Source organism: Lissotriton helveticus, chromosome 3_1, assembly GCF_964261635.1.
Source record: "Lissotriton helveticus chromosome 3_1, aLisHel1.1, whole genome shotgun sequence".
Lineage (NCBI taxonomy): Eukaryota > Metazoa > Chordata > Amphibia > Caudata > Salamandridae > Lissotriton > Lissotriton helveticus.
Window position 1 is genome coordinate 1,153,398,501 of NC_136061.1, and position 19,398 is coordinate 1,153,417,898.

General features: G+C 50.7%; 1 protein-coding gene across 5 annotated transcripts in view; it reads left to right on the top strand.

Moving 5' to 3' along the window:
• Positions 1 to 19,398, top strand: part of ORC4 (origin recognition complex subunit 4) — a 249,980-nt gene that overhangs the window by 190,384 nt on the left and 40,198 nt on the right. The window lies entirely within an intron of this gene.

Here is a 19,398-nt window from a genome sequence, read left to right on the forward strand (position 1 = left end):
GTGAGTGATTGGATTTGAGGATGGGGGCAGCCGGTAAGAAAAAGGAGGGAGGAAGAGAAAAAGGGTGTTCTGAAGCTTCCGAAGAGTGCTAGATGGTATATAAACGAGAGATAGCCAGATATGGGAAATCTAGGTCTAATTGGATTGGGGAAATGTAATGTTAGGATGAGTTCATGGATTGCAGGTTCTTTCTGGTAAGTAAGTACACATGCAAAATGGTTGACGTTTGGTCCTGAATGAAGTAGTGATACTCAACAACATCTTACAAAGTGGCAGTGCCCAGGGCAGTTGGATGCCTGATAGGCAAGAAGACCTGAGAAAACAGGGTTTATGCCACTAGCAAATGCTTCTTTAATTGTTGTGCATTCCTACAATCAACCAATCAGCGGTTTATATAGCGCACTACTCACCAGTGAGTAGGTAGTTGAAGCTGGTGGAGGCGACCGCGTTGATCTGGCAGTTCATAGAGAGGGAGGAGTCGAGGATGATGCAGAGATTGCGTGCGTGGTCAGTAGGAGTGGGTTGATTCCCGAGGGCGGAGGGCCAAAAGGTGTTGTCCCAGGCGGAGTTGCAGGATCTGAGGATGATGACCTCAGTCTTCTCTGAGTTGAGCTTCAAGCAGCTGTCTTTCATCCAGGCTGCCACGTTCTTCATTCCTTCCTGGAAGCAGAGTCTGGTGTCTTCTGGATTCTTCGTGAGTGAGAAGATGGGCTGGGTGTCGTTGGCGTAGGATACAATGCTGAGCCCATGCTGTCTGACGATGGCGGCCAGGGGGGCCATGTAGATGTTGAAGAGCGTGGGGCTGAGAGATGACCCATGGGGTACTCCGCAGTTGATATCGGTGGGTTCGGAGAGGAAGGGAGGGAGTCTGATCCTCTGGGTTCTGACCGAAAAAAAGGATCGGATCCCGTCGAGGGTGGTTCCTTGTATCCCTGCGTCGTGAAGTCTGGCTGCCAGTGTGCAATGAGAAACGGTGTCGAAGGCTGTGTCCCTGGTCGAGTAGCAACCGCATGTAGTCGGTGGCGGCTGGGAGAGCAGTCTCGGTGCTGTGGTTGCTGCGGAATCCAGACTGAGAGACGTCTAGGATGGAGTTCTCTTCGATGAAGGTGGTTAGCTGGACGTTCACGAGTCGCTCTGACTTTCGCCGCGAAAGGGAGGAGAGATATGGGCCGGTAGTTCTTCAGGTCCGTTTGGTCGGCCGAGGGTTTCTTAAGGAGGGGTTTTACCTCCGCCCGTTTCCAGTCGTCTGGGAAGATGCCGGACAAGAGGGAGGCGTTAATGGTCCGTCCAAGTTCGGGTGCGATGGTGGCAGCAGCCCTGTGGAATATGTGCGGTGGGCAGGGGTTCGTGGGGGCTCCTGAGTGGGTTTTCTGCATGATAGTAGTGGTGTGTTCGACTGTAGCGGGATTCCATGTCATGATTGTTGGCCTATCGGCAGCGTTGGCGGGGAGGAGGTGTTGTCAGGCTTAGGTTCGTTGAAGTTGTCGTACAGGGCCTTGAATTTCAGGTGGAAGTATGAGCTGAGCTTGTCGCAGAGTTCCTGGGAAAGTGTGACGTCCGTGGCATTGCTTCTTTAATTGTAAATCTAGTTTACACTGGGGCATGTCTTTACTAAGTTCTCCAGTTAACTTCTGGGCACATGGCAAAGAAATGCATGTCAGGGGAGAGTCATTTGGCAGGGGCTCACAACACCATTTCCTTCTGGCTCCACAACATTTATGTGTTGCAGCCAAGGGCTGAGAGGTGCGGCTGCAACATGGTTTATAATGTACATATTTATGTCAGCACTTCTTGCAGGTCGAAGGGAGTCTAGTACACCGATTGATTTTTAATAGTGTCCTATGCTGAGACCTAGCTAGTTCTGAAGAGCCCCACAAAGTTGAGGAGAAGGCGTGGGAATGCTAGCCAGGCGTGGGCTGAAGACGGCTGGAATGCCCGAAACCGGTCCTCGGAAGCTTGTTTCCGGTACAGGGAAGGCATGGCTTGGCAGTTCGGGCTGGACTGTTCCCATCAGGCACAGGGTCAGACTGATTTGCATATAGCCATGTCTGAACTGGGGTGGCAGAGTGGGCTAAAGAACGGTGATGGATTAAACCCAGATCTTTTGACTGGTGTGAGTGTTTGATTGATTCAGATGCTCCGTCCATCAACACCCTCTTTTGTACCGCTTTTGGCCGCCATAAGTGTGGCAGGGTATGCTCAGACGTGAGTCCCTTGCTCACTTTGCCACTGGATTTAAGCAAGCTGGGCTGAAGACGGCTGGAATGCCAGAAACTGGTCCTCGGAAGCTTGTTTCCGGTCCAGGGAAGGCATGGCTTGGCAGTTCGGGCTGGACTGTTCCCATGAGGCACAGGGTCAGACTGATTTGCATATAGCCATGTCTGAACTGGGGTGGCAGAGTGGGCTAAAGAACGGTGATGGATTAAACCCAGATCTTTTGACTGGGTGTGAGTGTTTGATTGATTCAGATGCTCCGTCCATCACCACCCCCTTTTGTACCGCTTTTGGCCGCCATAAGTGTGGCAGGGTATGCTCAGACGTGAGTCCCTTGCTCACTTTGCCACTGGATTTAAGCAAGCCGGGCTGAAGACGGCTGGAATGCCAGAAACCGGTCCTCGGAAGCTTGTTTCCGGTCCAGGGAAGGCATGGCTTGGCAGTTCAGGTTGGACTGTTCCCATGAGGCACAGGGTCAGACTGATTTGCATAGAGCCATGTCTGAACTGGGGTGGCAGAGTGTGCTAAAGAACGGTGATGGATTAAACCCAGATCTTTTGACTGGGTGTGAGTGTTTGATTCAGATGCTCCGTCCATCACCACCCCCTTTTGTGCCGCTTTTGGCCGCCATAAGTGTGGCAGGGTATGCTCAGACGTGAGTCCCTTGCTCACTTTGCCACAGGATTTAAGCAAGCCGGGCTGAAGACGGCTGGAATGCCAGAAAACGGTCCTCGGAAGCTTGTTTCCGGTCCAGGGAAGGCATGGCTTGGCAGTTCGGGCTGGACTGTTCCCATGAGGCACAGGGTCAGACTGATTTGCATATAGCCATGTCTGAACTGGGGTGGCAGAGTGGGCTAAAGAACGGTGATGGATTAAACCCAGATCTTTTGACTGGGTGTGAGTGTTTGATTGGTTCAGATGCTCCGTCCATCAACACCCCCTTTTGTACCGCTTTTGGCCGCCATAAGTGTGGCAGAGTATGCTCAGACGTGAGTCCCTTGCTCACTTTGCCACTGGATTTAAGCAAGCCGGGCTGAAGACGGCTGGAATGCCAGAACCCGGTCCTCGGAAGCTTGTTTCCGGTCCAGGGAAGGCATGGCTTGGCAGTTCGGGCTGGACTGTTCCCGTGAGGCACAGGGTCAGACTGATTTGCATATAGCCATGTCTGAACTGGGGTGGCAGAGTGGGCTAAAGAACGGTGATGGATTAAACCCAGATCTTTTGACTGGGTGGGAGTGTTTGATTGATTCAGATGCTCCGTCCATCACCACCACCTTTTGTACCGCTTCTGGGCCAAAACCGCCACTGAATCCAACCTCAGGCCTAATCTCCTGTGGTGCGAACCAAGCCTGCACTGGCCCTGAGGTCTGCCCTGCGCCAGCTGGCGTGCGCTCCTGTGTGGCCCCTGAACTGCAGGCCCCATTTCTGGGCGTCCACATCATCCTACCGAGGTGACGTTTCGGCACCTTTAGGCATCTGGCTGTGTTCCCCCAATGCGAACATCACCACTGTGGGGGCTTCTGCGGTGTGGCCCTGGGATTGTGTGGTGCACAGCGAGGCCCCCTGCGCCCCGCTTCAAGCTCTGGGGCCATCGGACCTGTTGCACTGGTCCCTCGCTGGGTGGCTGACTGCCCCTCTTGGTGTTCTGTGGTTTGCTTTGTTGTCCTCTCTGCTCTCAGTTCGAAGTGGCGTGATCTTCCTGTATCTCCGCTGTGTCTGTGAGGGCCGCATTTGTCAACCTACTGTGCTGCCGGCCTGGTGCCTCCACCTTTTGCAGCGTCCTGTCATCGCCTCACTGCGCCTGTTACTCACAGTGGCCGACCGCTGCTGCTCACCTGTACTGGTGGCCCTGCCATCTTTCCTGGTCTGACCACTGCTGCTGTTTGAGTCTGTGGTTCACCTGCCGTGATTTTTTACACTGTTCCTTTTGGTTGCTATCTCCTCCCCCGGTCTCTGGTGGTACCTCTTACCTGCTTCTGCCCGCCATGGGGAGGACTGACCATAAGCAGCCCAAGATTGCCTTTGATCAGGGCAGATCGACAAGACAAGACGGCGCAAGTTCAGATAGTGGCTACCCCGCGGCCATCATGGGGGCACCCCCTGCGCGTGAAGATCTGAAGGCGATTATGCTCGACGTCAGGTCCACGGTCACAGACATTGCGGTCCAACTCTATCAACTATCCGCCTGCCTAGACTCAGTTAAGGCCCGAGTTGATTCTCACGATGCTCGTCTCTTGCATGTTGAATCCAGTGTTTCCGACGCCGAGGAGGCCGCCACTCAGGATCGCCAAAAATTATTGCAGATGGACGAAATACTCGACATCATTCGGAATAAAAATGAAGATTTGGAGGCGCGCTCCCGGAGGAGCAACCTCCGCATCACAGGAGTATCTGAATCCAGTATCTCCCGTATGGTGGATTACGTAGAGCAGCTCGTCCGGGAACTCTTTGGTGACATCCTCTCCTCTGTCTTCATTGTCGAGTGGGCACATCGCTCCCTTGGCCTGCGTCCTGGCCCCGGCTTACCAGCTCGCCCCATCATTGCTAAAATCCTAAGTTTCAGAGACCTCGACGCCATACTCTGTGCGGCACGAGTAGGGGGTAAAAAAAAATCATCAAGGCAACTCGCTCTCATTCTACCCTGACTATACCATCGCTGTCCAGGCAGCTCGCCGTGAATTCCTTCCAGCAAAATGGATCCTCCAAAAACACGAAGTCTCTTACTCATTGGCTTATCCAGCGGAGCTGCGAGTCTGGCAAGGCGCAAAAGCGCTCGTCTTTCCAGATCCTAGGGATGCCCTCGCTTTTGCTAAGAAACTTGATAAGTCGCTTCGCTCCTCACCAACTGGTTCTCAGGCCACTGCAGCTGACCACCTTAGTGACAATGATTGACTGGCTGAGTGTTAATTGCTGCCTACACTTTACAAGTAATATGGCTCTTTTGTTTACTTTATTCTGGCCTCTTCTGTACTTTTTAGGGATTGTTGCCTCCTACTGGGGCTTTGATGTTCGTTCTGACACTGCTTCATGCTATTGGCTCCTCTTTGACATGCAGCTGGTATTTAGAATTTTTGCTTTCCGCACCCCTTGGACTTCTAGTGCTTTCCCCTGCAATGTTACTGTTCACCGCTCGGACGAGGGCACCACGCAGAACTTACTTGTGTCCTCTTGTGGGGCTCTTTCTGCAACATGGGTTATGGCATCACCTTGCTCATTCATGCTTCCCGGATTGACCTCACCACTGCACCAACTGTGACAGCACTCCTTATTGGGTCATGCACCGTTTCTCTCCCCCTTTGACTCGTTTTATATTCCCCACCTTAACGCAGCATCATGACGGAAACCGTCCTCTGGACTTGGAATGTCGACTAGTCCACGCCCACCTTATTCGTCACAAAGTGGACATATGCTTCCTGCAAGAAACCCATCTCATGCCCGCCTCATCCTTAAGGATTCTCTCCTGATATTGGGGAGAAATACGTTCCTCTTATTATTCTAATTATTCCCGCTGGGTGTCTATCCTATTACGTAGGGGGCTCCCTTGGCAAACCTCACAAGTGATTGTCGACCCTGGTGGATGCTTTGTAATTCTCCACGGTACTCTTCACACCCAGCCTCTGACACTTGCTGCCCAGTATAGTCCAGTCTGTGACGACCCGGACTTCTTTACACTTGTCTGGCACCACATTTCTACTCTCGGCCCTGCGGCGCTCCTCTGGGGTGGAGATTTTAACATAACACTTTCCCCCTCCATTGATCGGTCCGGGCCCCGCACTCTTCAACCACGCTTAACTGCCCTTCTCAACTCCATTTTCACTGATAACGCTCTGTACAATGCATGGCGGCACACCCGCACGACGCGGGTGAGGGTACTTGTGTCACTGGCTCCCGCAGCTGTTGGTCCCGCCCAGACTTTTGGATCACTACTCTGGACGCCTTGGCCTGGCTCACCTCCGTAGAGCACATGGCACACACTCTTTCTGACCATGCTCCAGTTCGATTGGGCCTACGCTTCCACTCTCTCCTTGCCGTGCTTTTTCTTGGTGGCTCCCTTCGAATGCCCTCCGCGACTCAGTATTTTGTGACGAAATTCAGACTGCAATCACAAAGTTTTTTGAGCCAAACGAGGGTTCCGTTGATTCGCCGTCCACGTTGTGGGAGAGTTTTAAAGTCTTGATTTGTGGCGAGTGTATCTCCAAGCAGTCCGGCATCCTTCGGTCTATACGCGGAACCCTCGACAAATTAGAAAGGGAGATCAAGGATCTTAATTCTTCTAATGCTCAGGACCCCAACCCAGATAATCTCGCGCAGATCCGGGGGAAACTGACTGAATTTGCCGACGAGGCCAACAGAGAGCTTGCCTTCCTTGGCAGGGAGGCTCGGGCGCACCGTTTTGGCGAGGGCGAACGTCCTGGCAAAACCTTGGCCAACCTGCTTCGCCTGCCTCGAGCGGCTTCTTGTATTAACGCCCTCTGTGACAGTGGAACTGATAGAACTACCTCGCCCAAGGAAATTAAAGCGCGCTTTATTTCATTATACACACAACTTTACACGGACGGCTCAGCCCCTTCACCAGAGGTCCTTGATAAATATTTCGACACCCTCCAACTGCTATGGCTAGACCACCACCACCGGGAGTTCCTCGATGAGCTGTTCTCCAAAGAGGAGATACTTGCTGCAATAACTTGCATGCCCTGTGACACGGCCCCTGGCCTGGATGGCCTGCCAGCCTCCTTCTACAAGGCTTTTGCCCCTATTTTGGTTCCTCACCTTTCCTCCATGTATAAGGACTCCTTTGAAATGGGGCATCTCTCCCCATCGCTTCGTGAGGCCTCACTTACCTTGCTCTTAAAGCCAGATAAACCACCCGAATCGCTGGACTGTTATCGCCCCCTGTCCCTCATAAATACAGATAACATTTTTGCAAAATTGCTTGCTTTGCGCCTTTTAGCTCTTATGCCGCACATTGCTCTCCCGGATCAGTCTGGTTTCATTCCTGGCCGCGCTACCTCTCATAATCTGCGGACCATCTTCTCCGTCCTACATCAAATAAACCCAACTCTCCCGGCGGTGGCGACCTTGTTGGACGTTACTAAAACCTTTGACACCTTAGAATGGCCATTCCTCTTTCATCGTCTTCCCTGCTTTAGCTTTAGTCCGATGTACATACGAAAAGTGCTACTTCTACTTCGGCTCAATGGCCAAATCTCAGACCCCATCTCCATCTAGCGTGGCACTCGGCAGGGATGCCCGCTGTCCCCAATGCTCTTTCCTATTGCAATGGAGCCTCTAGCGGCTCAGTTGCGTCAACATCACACCCAGAGGGGCATCGACTTTGTGGTCCATGCTCTACTTATCTCGGTGTATGCGGACGATATCACCCTATTCGTCTGCCACCTCCGAGAGAACCTCAAACCTCTGTTCCGTGAGGTGATACTTTTTGGCGGCTATTCCGGCATCCAGGTTAACTGGAGCAAGTCCATGTTATTCCCTCTCACCGATGCCACAATGCCATTTGATCCGGAATATCCTTTCGTGTGGGCGACTGAGCCGACCAGATATTTTGGGATCTGGCTTAGTAGGGATGCTTGGAGGGCCAACTTCGGTCGCTCGGTGGATTGGCTAGAATCTAAGATTCCTCTTTGGAGTGGTTTGCCACTTTCGGTAGCCGGACGCATAGCCATTGCCAAGATGGTGGTGCTCCCGAAGTTCCTTTATTTATTTGTCAATATTTCCCTCCCTCTCACTGCTCACTTTTTTTCGTAGACTCCGTTCTTTGGTGATTACCCTGATCTGGGCCGGCCGGCAACCCAAGATTGCATATAATGTCTTAACGCTTCCTATGTCGTGTGGTGGCCTTGGTGCCCCTGATTTTAAACTCTATGCCCTTAGCGCCCAGGCCTGCTTTCTCCATTTCTGGCTCCACCTCACTCTGTTTCAGCCCCATGTAGCGGTTGAGGCTGACCTGGCTGCCCCTTGGCTGCTCTCTACCGCTTTATTTTCCCCAGGGTGGCCTTCATGCGCTGAGATCGACACAGTTGAGACCCTACGCCGAGCTTGGGAGGGGCTCTGGAAAATCTTGGGTCCGGACATGCTCTCGGCGGCTGCAATGCCTATTGCTCAACACCCCACTTTTCCTCCTCTTCAATCTTCGGGGATGGGGAAACATGCCACTCATCTTGGGCTTTCTACTGTGTCTGATCTCTACCCTGAGAATAAATTCTACACATTGGCTGCTGACTCTGGATCTATGGACACTTTGCTTTATTACCATCTAAGGGCGGTCTGTAGGAAGCTCCATCCCTCTTTTCACCCACCCCCTCCTCCCCCGCTTTCGATGGCCACTCTCAGTTTTCTTTATACGTCCACCTCTCCACATAAACTGTTCACCAGAATCTATGCTACCACGCTGGTGGCCTCCTCCATCTCCACTGACAGGGCACGCGTGGCATGGGAGATGGACCGAGATATCACAATTTCCCAGGCCGACTGGCTTTACTGCTGCACCCAGATTAAACTCCTCTCCCCTAACTATTGACTGCGCCTTATCCAATTTAAATAGGCTCTACCGGACCCCCATGCAATTGCACAAAATGGACCTCATTACCAGTAATAGATGCCTGCTCTGCGCCTGCGGCTGACTTCTCCCACCGTGCCTGGGTATGTCCCAAGGTCTCCGTTTATTGGCGTGAGGTATGTGCTCTTATTTCTGACATCACTCACTTTCCGCTCCCTCCTGACCCTCTGCTTTGCCTCATAGGCTTTGTCAAATTTTGCCCAAATGCCTCCCCAGACTATGCTGCTAGTCCTTGCGCGTCGCAGGGTTTCCATGTGCAGGAGTCGGCGACCCGCACCAAATGTGTCCCTTTCGTTGGAGGATGCTTCCCGTTCCCAGACTCTCCTGTCCGAATTCTGGGACCTAATGCCCGCTAGATACTGCCCGCTATCTGGGGTCCGCTTGTCTCCTATCTTCTAAGTCACATTTCCCAGCACCCAGCGACCTCTCCCGCGATCCCCACCGGTGCTCCGCCCGCAGCGGCTGCCGGTGCAGGTCTGAGTCCCCTCCTCTCTGCTTCCCTTTCGCCCCCTACCCCATGCTCTCCCCCTTTTAGGTGTGGTGCCTTCCCTGATAATTTCTCCGCTTTTCTTTTGGTGGGATTCCGATCTATTTCATTGATGTCATTGATTGCAGTGCATGTAAGCGGTTGTCCTCGATATTGTAAAACATATCGTAATGCATATTATCTTGCCGTGGTGTAACTCTGTACTTCTGTTGTGTCTAAATCTTCAATAAAGGTTTTTGAAAACTATAAAAAAAAAGAAATATAGGATCTACATAGATTATATTTACATTTAATTTTTCCTTGTGACAGACGGCAGCGGATCAATAAAGTACCTCTGATTTGCACAGGAATCTGTTTCCATTTACCATAGATTGAAAAGAATTGTCCAAACCTAAAATAGGTGGACATGGTTTTATATTTGGTTTTACATTCAAGCCAAACATGGTCATCCTCTTCAAAATGAACTGGCCTGATCTGTAAAAGTTTAAAATATAGCGTTTAAGCAATCCTGTTGCACGTGTCTCCTTCAGGAGGTCCTGACTTTCTAAGAGCAACCAGCACTTTGCATTTTGGGATTTTACGTCCCGATTTTCAATGTTAAAAAAAAAACATGTTGGGGAATTCATTATGCTGGTTCCTGAAAGGTTAGGACTGGCTGACAGTATTACATATTGCAATGGGCCCTGTGGCAAAAAATCAAGTTTCAGTTTATGGTTTTAGGTCTTTATTCATGGAGGCAAGGAAAGGTTAATCAGTCATGGGGCGGAGATTGCATTTCATATATAAATGTTATCATTCCAGTGTGAATAGGCACACACTCACTCCTCTGAAACAAGATGGCTTTCCAAAAACCTTAGTGCCACCAAAAAAGAAAGCCACAATGGGGTGTGGCTTCCTATATTACACTGCCACCTGGAAACCTGTACTCTCCTGTGGTTATGCCATAGACGTGTAGCTGCTAAACCTGTCAGCAGATATTAAAACCTGTGTGCTGGGACCTCAGTTTCTGAGCAAAGCCCAAACTTTAGATCAACTTGAAGTGCTGTTGTGGGAAGCCTCTCAAATGAAATATTGCAGTGCTCCTTACCTTCCATCCTTTGTGTGCCTTGTCTCTCTGGAGTATAACCTATTCTAAGTCTCATGCCTTCCTGCCTTAATCGCTATCATTTTTATTTTTGCAAATTACCTGACCTCATTTCCTAGGTCGTAACTTAACAATATCCAATTGCCTCTAACCTACACAATTCATCCCACCAACAATTTGCATGGACTCTCATATCCCCTACTAATGATCTCACCTTCACTCAAATTCATCTGTTACAAAGAAACAAGAAAATGCTTGAAATGTTTTCCTTGAAAGCGCATGACTAATCCAGTTACCAAAAATAACCAATAACCACTGGATTAACCACTAACCTTTGATTCTGGAGTAACATGCTCCCTTTGGGTCCACAAATCCAAGAAGGAAGACGACTATGGGTCCACGACTTGTCTGGGGTTGACAAACAAGGCTCATGGGTCCATGGGCATGGAATGGCGACCAACTAGAACCCTAGAGTCCTACTTGGGGCCCGCAGATCCAATAGCCGTGTTTGTGAACCCAAGAGCCTCTATGTGGCATGTGGACCCTGCCCTTGGGTATCAATCGTTGCAGCAAAATTTAACTTTTTTAGTTTTTAAAAGAGATGGGGCATCCTTTGGGATAGCCCACATAGGCCTACAGGTCTAAGTGTAATCATCCTGCTCTCTTAAGTGTTCTCTTTAAAAACCATTTTGTCAGACGAGAGACCTGCGTCCTGAAATGGTGGTTGCAACAAATATTTCGCTGCTTCAGACAGCAAGTCCGAATTCAGGTTAGCAGGTCTGACTATGGGTCCTGGCACCCTGTAATCAAAATGGATGATAGGAGAAACCAGCATCTGCAATGCAGTAGGTCTCGCATTTACGCAAGTTTGAACTATTGGCATTGTAAATGACAATGTCTTTTATTACTGTTTTGGTTTTTAAAACATGAATAAAAGGCATTGCCATTTACAATGCCAATTGCTTAAACTCTCGCAAATGCGAGACCTATTGCATTCCAAATGCTTGAAGGCATCGCTAAGTTGGACCCTCAAGAAGTCCCCATTTCCTACGAATTAAATGAACAAGCTGGTGGTCACAACTGCGCACGAGAGACCCTCCTGCCCTCCTGCAGTAAGAGAAACTCATTAAAGAAAATAGTGCTTACAGACTAAAGAAGACATACCATGTAACAACCGAAGTAAACGGGCCAGTCCTCATGGAGGGTTACAAATGAAGACACGCCAATACTAAGGAGGGATTAACAAGCCTAATAACAAATCAGAAGCAAGCATTTACGAAGGACAATGACACAAGCCTGTGACAAATGTGGGTGGAGATTGGGCAGAGCTTCAATACAGGGTGCCTCGCAGAGCATGTGCTGCCGGGGCTCGACCTAAAAAACAGTATTTCCAGGCTTTGCCTTTGAACTGGCTGATTACATCAGCATTCCTGGGACACAGGAGGCTGCTTTCTGTGCTTCATAAATGTTCTCAAAGGAGCCAAGGTTGGGGTGTTTGCTTTCCTACGGAGACCCTTCCATGATACTTCTTAGTCTTCCGGCCTCCCCCTCCCCCTCCCGTGCCCTGTCTTACCCAGGCGGGTCCTGCGCCTTACACATAGAAGAAGGAGCTATTGACGCTCAGCCAGTGAAGGCGTTTACACTGCTGTAGCATAAAGATGAAAGAAATGCTTACACAACAGGCAGTGGCCACTGCCCAGCTTGACGGAGGTCTGGGTTAGGTCAGGCTTTTGTGTCTTTTTACAATGGTGGATCTGCCACTGAATCTTGATGCTAAATCAAGTCAAATCTCACTCTGCAACATATTTTGGTCTTCCATTGCCACATGATTTAGCCAGCCCAGGTTACATTACTGCAGTCATGTGGAAGCTGTCATGTCTTTTCATTACTGCTCCACACAGACATATGTCTCCATATATTTAAATGTGCGTTGCCTACATAGTCGCAAATTGTTAATATTATGATAGAGAAACCTTCTATAGGTCTTCTTTGAATTCCATTATTGTCATATGGCATTACCTTTGCGTCCAGTCGTGTTAGAGACATAAAGCCTTCTAGCATCCCCCTCGCCCACAGGACCACCACAGTCGCTGGTGACATGGGTGTCCGCCTTGTCCTAGATCCACTCTCGACTGAAGCCTAGCTCTGCCTCTCCAGCTCCAGACCATTTCACTATAGTATTATTCAGCGTGACCTACTGTAAGGTTATTCTGCACTTTGGTTACGTCAGCAGAGTGGCTGTGGCACTGATGAGTTGCAGTGAATGTGTCCGCAGAAGGGGATAGACAGAGGTGAACTCAATGCCAACACTCTCCATAGAAACCGATTTTTAGGACTTGCCTCTTAACAGCTTTAGCTCCTTCCTTAACTTCATGTAATCAAATAAATTAACTAATAAAAATACATACATGTATAGATACGTAGGGTCTAACCATTGGTCTCTTCAACTGTCATTAATTATCTGGCTTTTGGCTTCTTCTCAGCGAATTGTTACGAAAGTACAAAGGAAACCCAATTTAGCAATTTGTCAGGGACCTTGGGTACTTATAGTGTTTCTAAAGACAGTGGTCCCTAGACAGTGCAAGTTAAGCGTAGAAAATAAATATAGACTAAATAGTTTCTATATTCTTTGTTAAGCCGGACAGAATTTAATATATAGTATATAGGTTTGTAGTCAATTATTCATACAGATTCAAGTGGGACACAGCCAGTGTCCTACTACCACACATAGAACTGTTTGACATACAGAAGGAGGGGTTCAGGCAAGGGCAACGTGCGGTCTGCATACAATAAAACTTTTTGCAGACTGATAAAGCAGAAACACACTATTGCGACATGTTTTATAGTACAATCACATGTATATAGCGTGTACTGTGTCGACGGCGTTTTGATCCCCGTTTGAAAATAAAGGGATCATCCTCAGGACATTAAATTCATGGCTGTATAACATTGCATTATTGACTACGGCTGGAATGCAGGAGCCGTGGTATCTCTGGTAGAACAGCGGCAATTCCTGACTGTGTACTTCGTGAGTTGGAGCCTTGAATGGGGTTCCGTGCAGACAGTTGTGGGGATGCTCAGGGTGACTGGACAGAATTGCCGCCGTTCTACCACTAATCCTCACTCGCTTCAATTCGTAGTGTTTGTATCCTTTTCTTATTCAGCTGTAGAGCTCAACTTTTAAACCCCAGCTCGTACCTCTTGCGAATATAGTCACTGGGTGTACCATCACCCTCTTAGCTTTACCGAGATACCACGGCTCCTGCGTTCCAGCCGTAGTCAATAATGCAATGTTATACAGGCATGAATTTAATTTCCTGAGGATGATCCCTTCATTTTTAAACGGGGATCGAAACGCCGCTGACACTGTACACGCTATATGCATGTGATTGTACTATAGAACACGTCGCAATAGTGTGTTTCTGCTTTATCAATCTGCAAAAAGATTTATTGTACGCAGACCCCACGTTGCCCTTGCTTAAACCCCTCCTTGACTAAACTTTTGTCTACATCTTCTTTAGAGTCTTAAACTCCTGGTGCACGAGGGATGTCACATTGTCGGACCGGCTTCAAGCCTTCCGACTCCTTTTACAAGCTGATGTCCATGACGGACCGGCACGTCGTGCGCCTCTGGTGCCTTAAGCGTGGCCACGACCCGAAGTCAGACTGTCGGGCCATGAATCCGAAGTCTTTGCAGGAGCAGTCCCAAAAGCTTTTTGAGGCCCAGCAGTCTGCTCTGCGACGCTCCCAGTCTCGCTCGAGGGGAAGCGAGACCGGTCGCAGAGCCACCACACCTCATCCAAGTCTTCGCACTCTTCGGGTAAGTCGAAGCACAAGAAGAAGGCAAAGAAGCACAGTCGCTCTCCCCCCCCTCCCGTTTCTGGGAGCCAGGGTGTCCCCTGCCTAGCTGCGTACGTCCTATGAAGCCCTCACCATGTTTGGGCAGCCTTACTCCGCTGGTGCGCCTTCAGGCCCCAGGGCCCCCAGACCCCAAGGAGTTGGTTGGGGGCCCTGGGCCTTTGATGCCGGCGGCTCCGATTCTGGTGCCGGAGGGCCCCCGTGGATCCAGGCCTGGATCCTGATCGAGCCCGGACAACCTTCTCTGGTGACGATCCCGGTAATGACACCCCTGGCGCCGGCCAACGCCATCCCCATCCTCATCCCTGAGATGGAGCCGGACCGACATCGGTTAACGTTGAATCAGACACCGGGAGGTACTTTTGTTCCCTTGTTCGTCCCAGGTGTTCCCTATCACCCTGAGGGTGGTGATGAGGACTAGATGGGGTCGCTGGACCCTTTGAATTACCAGCTGGAAGTGCCGGACTGGCAAGAGGAAATGGGTGACGCAAGTGGTCTGGATACCTTCCCAGACCTTGGCATGCTTTCTTCCCCTACCGTGGCTACGGAGGAGGGAGCGTCCTATGCAGTGGTGGTGCGTAGGTCAGCCGAGGAATTGGGCCTGGAGCTCCCTACAGTGGCAGTCAGGACTAACCTGACGGAGGTGCTTCAACCGGCGGCAACTTCCTCTTAACCCCTCTTGCCCTTTAATGAAGCCCTCACTGACGTCCTTCTGGGCACTTGGTCCAAGCCCAGCACAGGGGCTCCTGTGGAACAGACGATTGCTCGGCACCACCACCCGGCTCCGGGCGATCCCATTTTCCTCACCCAACACCCTTCCCCCGAGAGCTTGGTGGTCCAAGCTTCTTCCAAGGGCGCATTGCCTTCTGCACCCCAGGCAAGGAATCAAAGAAGCTGGATCATCTTGGGAAGCACATGCTCTCTTCCTCCAGCTTGACACTGCGGTCTGTGAATACCACTTGCCTCTTGGGCCGATACTCGCATACCATCTGGGATACAGTTGCTCAGGTGCTGCCTCAGTGACCGGAGGAGGCCCGGTCAGTTCTCTCCCAAGCCGTGGCAGATGAGAGAGACGCAGCAAAATTCTCAATTCCCTGTGGACTGGATACCACCAACTCACTGGGCAGAACGATTGCCACGTCGGTAGCCCTTCGGCGCTACGCCTGATTGAGGACGTCTAGTTTTTCATGGAATGTTCAGTCACCTCTGCTGGACATTCCCTCCGATGGCCGTCGCCTTTTTGGTGACAAGGCAGACTCTGTGCTGAAGCGCTTTAAGGATTGTCGGGCTACTGCCAGATCCTTGGGCCTCGCTGCATCCTCCAGTCCACCACAGTCTGCCTTTTGCGTGGCTATGGAAGGGAACGCCACCACGTCCGACCAAGTCCAGCCACCAGTTCACGCAAGCTGCCCAGCCTCTGTGTGGCTGCAGGCATGGGACCCAGTGACGCGGGTCTGGGAACCAGCGTTCGGGCCAGTCCACAAACCCTCCTAATCGGACCTTTCACGCCCATCAGCGGCAAGAGGGTGGCAGTATTCGCCATCACCTCCCCCACTGGCAATCCATCACGTCAGACAGGTGGGTTTTGCAGATAGTCTGAAGGGGCTACCCCATCCCCTTCAAGAATACCTCTCACTCCATTCCACCGTCTATAGATTGCATGTTGGAGGATCATTTGGTGCTTCTCCGCCAGGAAGTCTTAGCTCTCTTGGCCAAGAGAGCTATCGATAGGGTTCCTGCGCCAGAAGTAGGTTGTGGTTGCTATTCCCGCTTCTTTCCGGTGCCCAAGAAGGACAAAGGCCTGCGTCCTATCCTAGACCTTGGGTCCTTAACCGCTTCCTCCGGAAGCAGAAGTTCAAAATGCTGACTTTGACTCAGGTCCTATCTGCCCACGACCCTGGAGACTGGATGGTGGCGTGGGACTGGCAGGACGCTAATTTCCACATCCCCGTCCTGTCAGCCCATAGACGTTCCCTGCGGTTCCCGGTAGGCCACAAGCATTTTCAGTTCACGATGCTCCCCTTTGGCCTTACCAGTGCCGCTGAGGTGTTCACGAAACTGATGACGGTGGTTGCAGATCAGGCGTCCCAGTCTTCCCCTATCTCGACGACTGGCTGTTGAAGGCGGGCTCACCCCAGGCTGTCTTCTACCACCTCCAGACTATGGCGGACCTCCTGCATTCGCTATGGTTCACTATCAACGTGCCAAAGTCACACCTGGCTCCCTCTGTCGCTCCCTTTCATCTAAGCTGTTCTGGACACAGTGCAGATTCGGGCCTATCCTCCAGAGCAGCAAGTCTGGGATATTCCGGCTATACCGATGTTTCAGCCTCTACCCTGGATTTCGGTGAGAATGACCCCGAGGCGGCTGGGGCTCATAGCCTCCTACATCCTGCTGGTGGATCATGCTAGATGGCATATGTGGGCTCTGCAGTGGGACCTGAAGTTCCAGTGGGCGCTGCATCAGAGGAATCTTTGTGACTACGTCCAGATCACAGAGGGAACTGCGCAACAACTGCAGTGATGGTTAACGAACCATGACTGGGTCAGAGGCAGATCCCTCTCCCTTCCCCTACCAGAACTTACGGTGGTGACCGATGCATCACTCCTGGGATGGGGCGGCCACTTGGGAGAAGCGGAGATCAGAGGAGTCTGGTCCCCGGTGGAGTCCAGGCTCCATATCAACCTGTTGGAGCGCGGGGTGATGCGATTGGCGCTGAAGGCATTCCTTCCCTCCCTGAAGGGGAAGGCAGTGGAGGTGTTCACAGACCACACCACTGCCATGTGGTACTGCAGCAAACAGGGCGGGTGGGGTCGTGGACCCTTTGTCAAGAGGCTTTTCGCCTTTGGACATGGCTGGAACATCAGGGCACGACCCTGGTGGTTCAACACCTGGCAGGTTCTCTGAATGCCAGGGTGGACGAACTCAGCCGTCTGTGTCTGGTGGATCACAAATGGGGTCTTCACTCAGAGGTGGTGCAAGGTCTTTTTCAGCAGTGGGGAGAGCCGTGGTTAGATCTGTTCCCACCGAAGAGAACGCGCAATGTCCGCAGTTTTGCACATTTGAGTTTCCAAGGCGGCACTCGCTCTGAGGCGCTTTTCATAGTGAGTGGAACTGCGCCCTCCTGTACTCCTTTCGCATGTACCACTTCTGCCCCGAGTGCTGAAGAAGACCAATCTCCAACAGGCCCACGTAATTGTTGTGGCACCGGGCTGGGCACAAAGAGTTTGGTCCCCCGAGATCCTGAACATGGCTATTGATCCTCCGATCATACTGCCTCTTCAGGTAGCTCTTCTATCACTGCAGTAGGGGACCGTCCTCAACTTAAACCTGTCCAGCCTCCACCTCCTTGCGTGGAGATTGAGTGGCAACAGTTGACAGCTTTTGACCTTCCTCACGAAGTCTGTAATGTCATTCTTGGCAGCCATGTGTCCCTCCACTAAGATGGTATACACCTGTAGATGGAATTAGTTTGTAGCATGGTGCACAGCAAAGGCTGTGGATCCCCTTTCTGTCCTTCTTTCTGAGGTTCTTTTATTCTTTCCCTCTTTGGCCCAGCAGGGCTCTGCTCTGGGCACTCTTAAAGGCTTCCTGGCAGCCATTTCTGCTTTTCTTCGGCTGCCAGGTCAGCCCTCTTTGTTCAAGTCCCCTATTGCTAATAGGTTCTTTAAGGGCATTATTCACCTCTTTCCTACATCTCCTTTCATAATGCCTCAGTGGGGCTTGAACCTTGTCTTGATTTACCTTATGTGTGCTCTCTTCGAGCCTCTTGATAGCTGTCCTCTTAGCCTCCTTACTCTGAAGACTGCTTTTCTTGTTGCCATGTTCGCAGAGTGAGTGAGCTTCAGGCTCTTTCTTCTAAGCCCCCTTTCTTCTCAGTGCATCTGGCAAAGTGGTGCTTCGAATGAGCCCTCGGTCCTACCTAAAGTTGTCACTCCTTTTCACATCGACAGACTATTACTCTGCCCACCTTTTTCCCACCTCCGCAACCTTCCAAGGAGGAGGAGTAACTCCACTGTATGGACCCGAAACATGCGCTGTCTTTTTACCTTGACCACACAAAGGATTTCCGGGTGGACGATCATCTCTTCGTTGGCTATGTGGGTGCCAAGAAAGGTCGAGCTGTACAAAAGCATACCATCTCTCGATGGGTTGTCCTTTCTATAAAGATTTGTTACGCTTTAGCTAAAAAGGAACCTCCAGTGGGGCTGCAAGCTCATTCCACTAGAGCTACGGCAGCAACTACTGTTTTGTCACATGGAGTCCCACTCCTTGACATCTGGCAGGCGGCCACGTGGGCTTCTATGCACATGTTCATCAGACATTACTGCCTGGATAGTCAAGTCCGGAAGGACGGCTACTTTGTCCTTTCAGTCCTCCAGGACCTTCTGGTGTGAACTTGGTTCTCAGTCCCTCCTCCGGGGTTGGTATTGCTATTGCTATTGTTATTCTAAAGTAAGGAATCTATAACTAATAGTTTATTTAAGATGAACAAGTTATTTACCTTCTGTAACGATGTACCTGTAAGAGACATATATTAGTTATAGATTCCTTACCGCCCCACCCATCCTCTCCGCTCTGCGAACTGACTTCTAGGGATAGGGACTCCCATGCAGGGCCCTAGTGTGGTGCACCAGTGGGCAGTGTCTTGCATGACTCTGTGCTTCTGGCGAGGAAAGGCGTGCCAGAACTGACGTCAATGCGCAGCGGCGGTGTCTAAGTAGGCACTGCTAGGTCATCCCGGCGACCATGATACCAAAAACGGACGCGGAGTCGACCGACACCACCTACCGACGCGTAGGGGTATTGCTGAAGAAAAATTCTCCAGATCCAGTATGAAGCCTCGGGGTAATTCTAAGGTAAGTAATCTAAACCTAATATGTCTCTTACAGATACATCGTTGCCGAAGGTAAGTAACTTATTCTTCAGGACTTTTTCTCCATTCGACCTCCTCATAGTCCTTTCACAACAGATGAAACCACCGTTTGCGCCTATGCACATATTAGAGCTCAAATTTCTTACTTGGAAAGTGACATTACTTCTGGCTCTCAGCTCAGCAAGGAGAGTGAGTGAAATTCAAGCTTTCACTATAAAAGAACCCTATCTACCATTTAGTGACGACTATGTTTTACTGAGAACAAATCTAAAATGAATTCAGAAAGTTCTAACCCAGTTTCA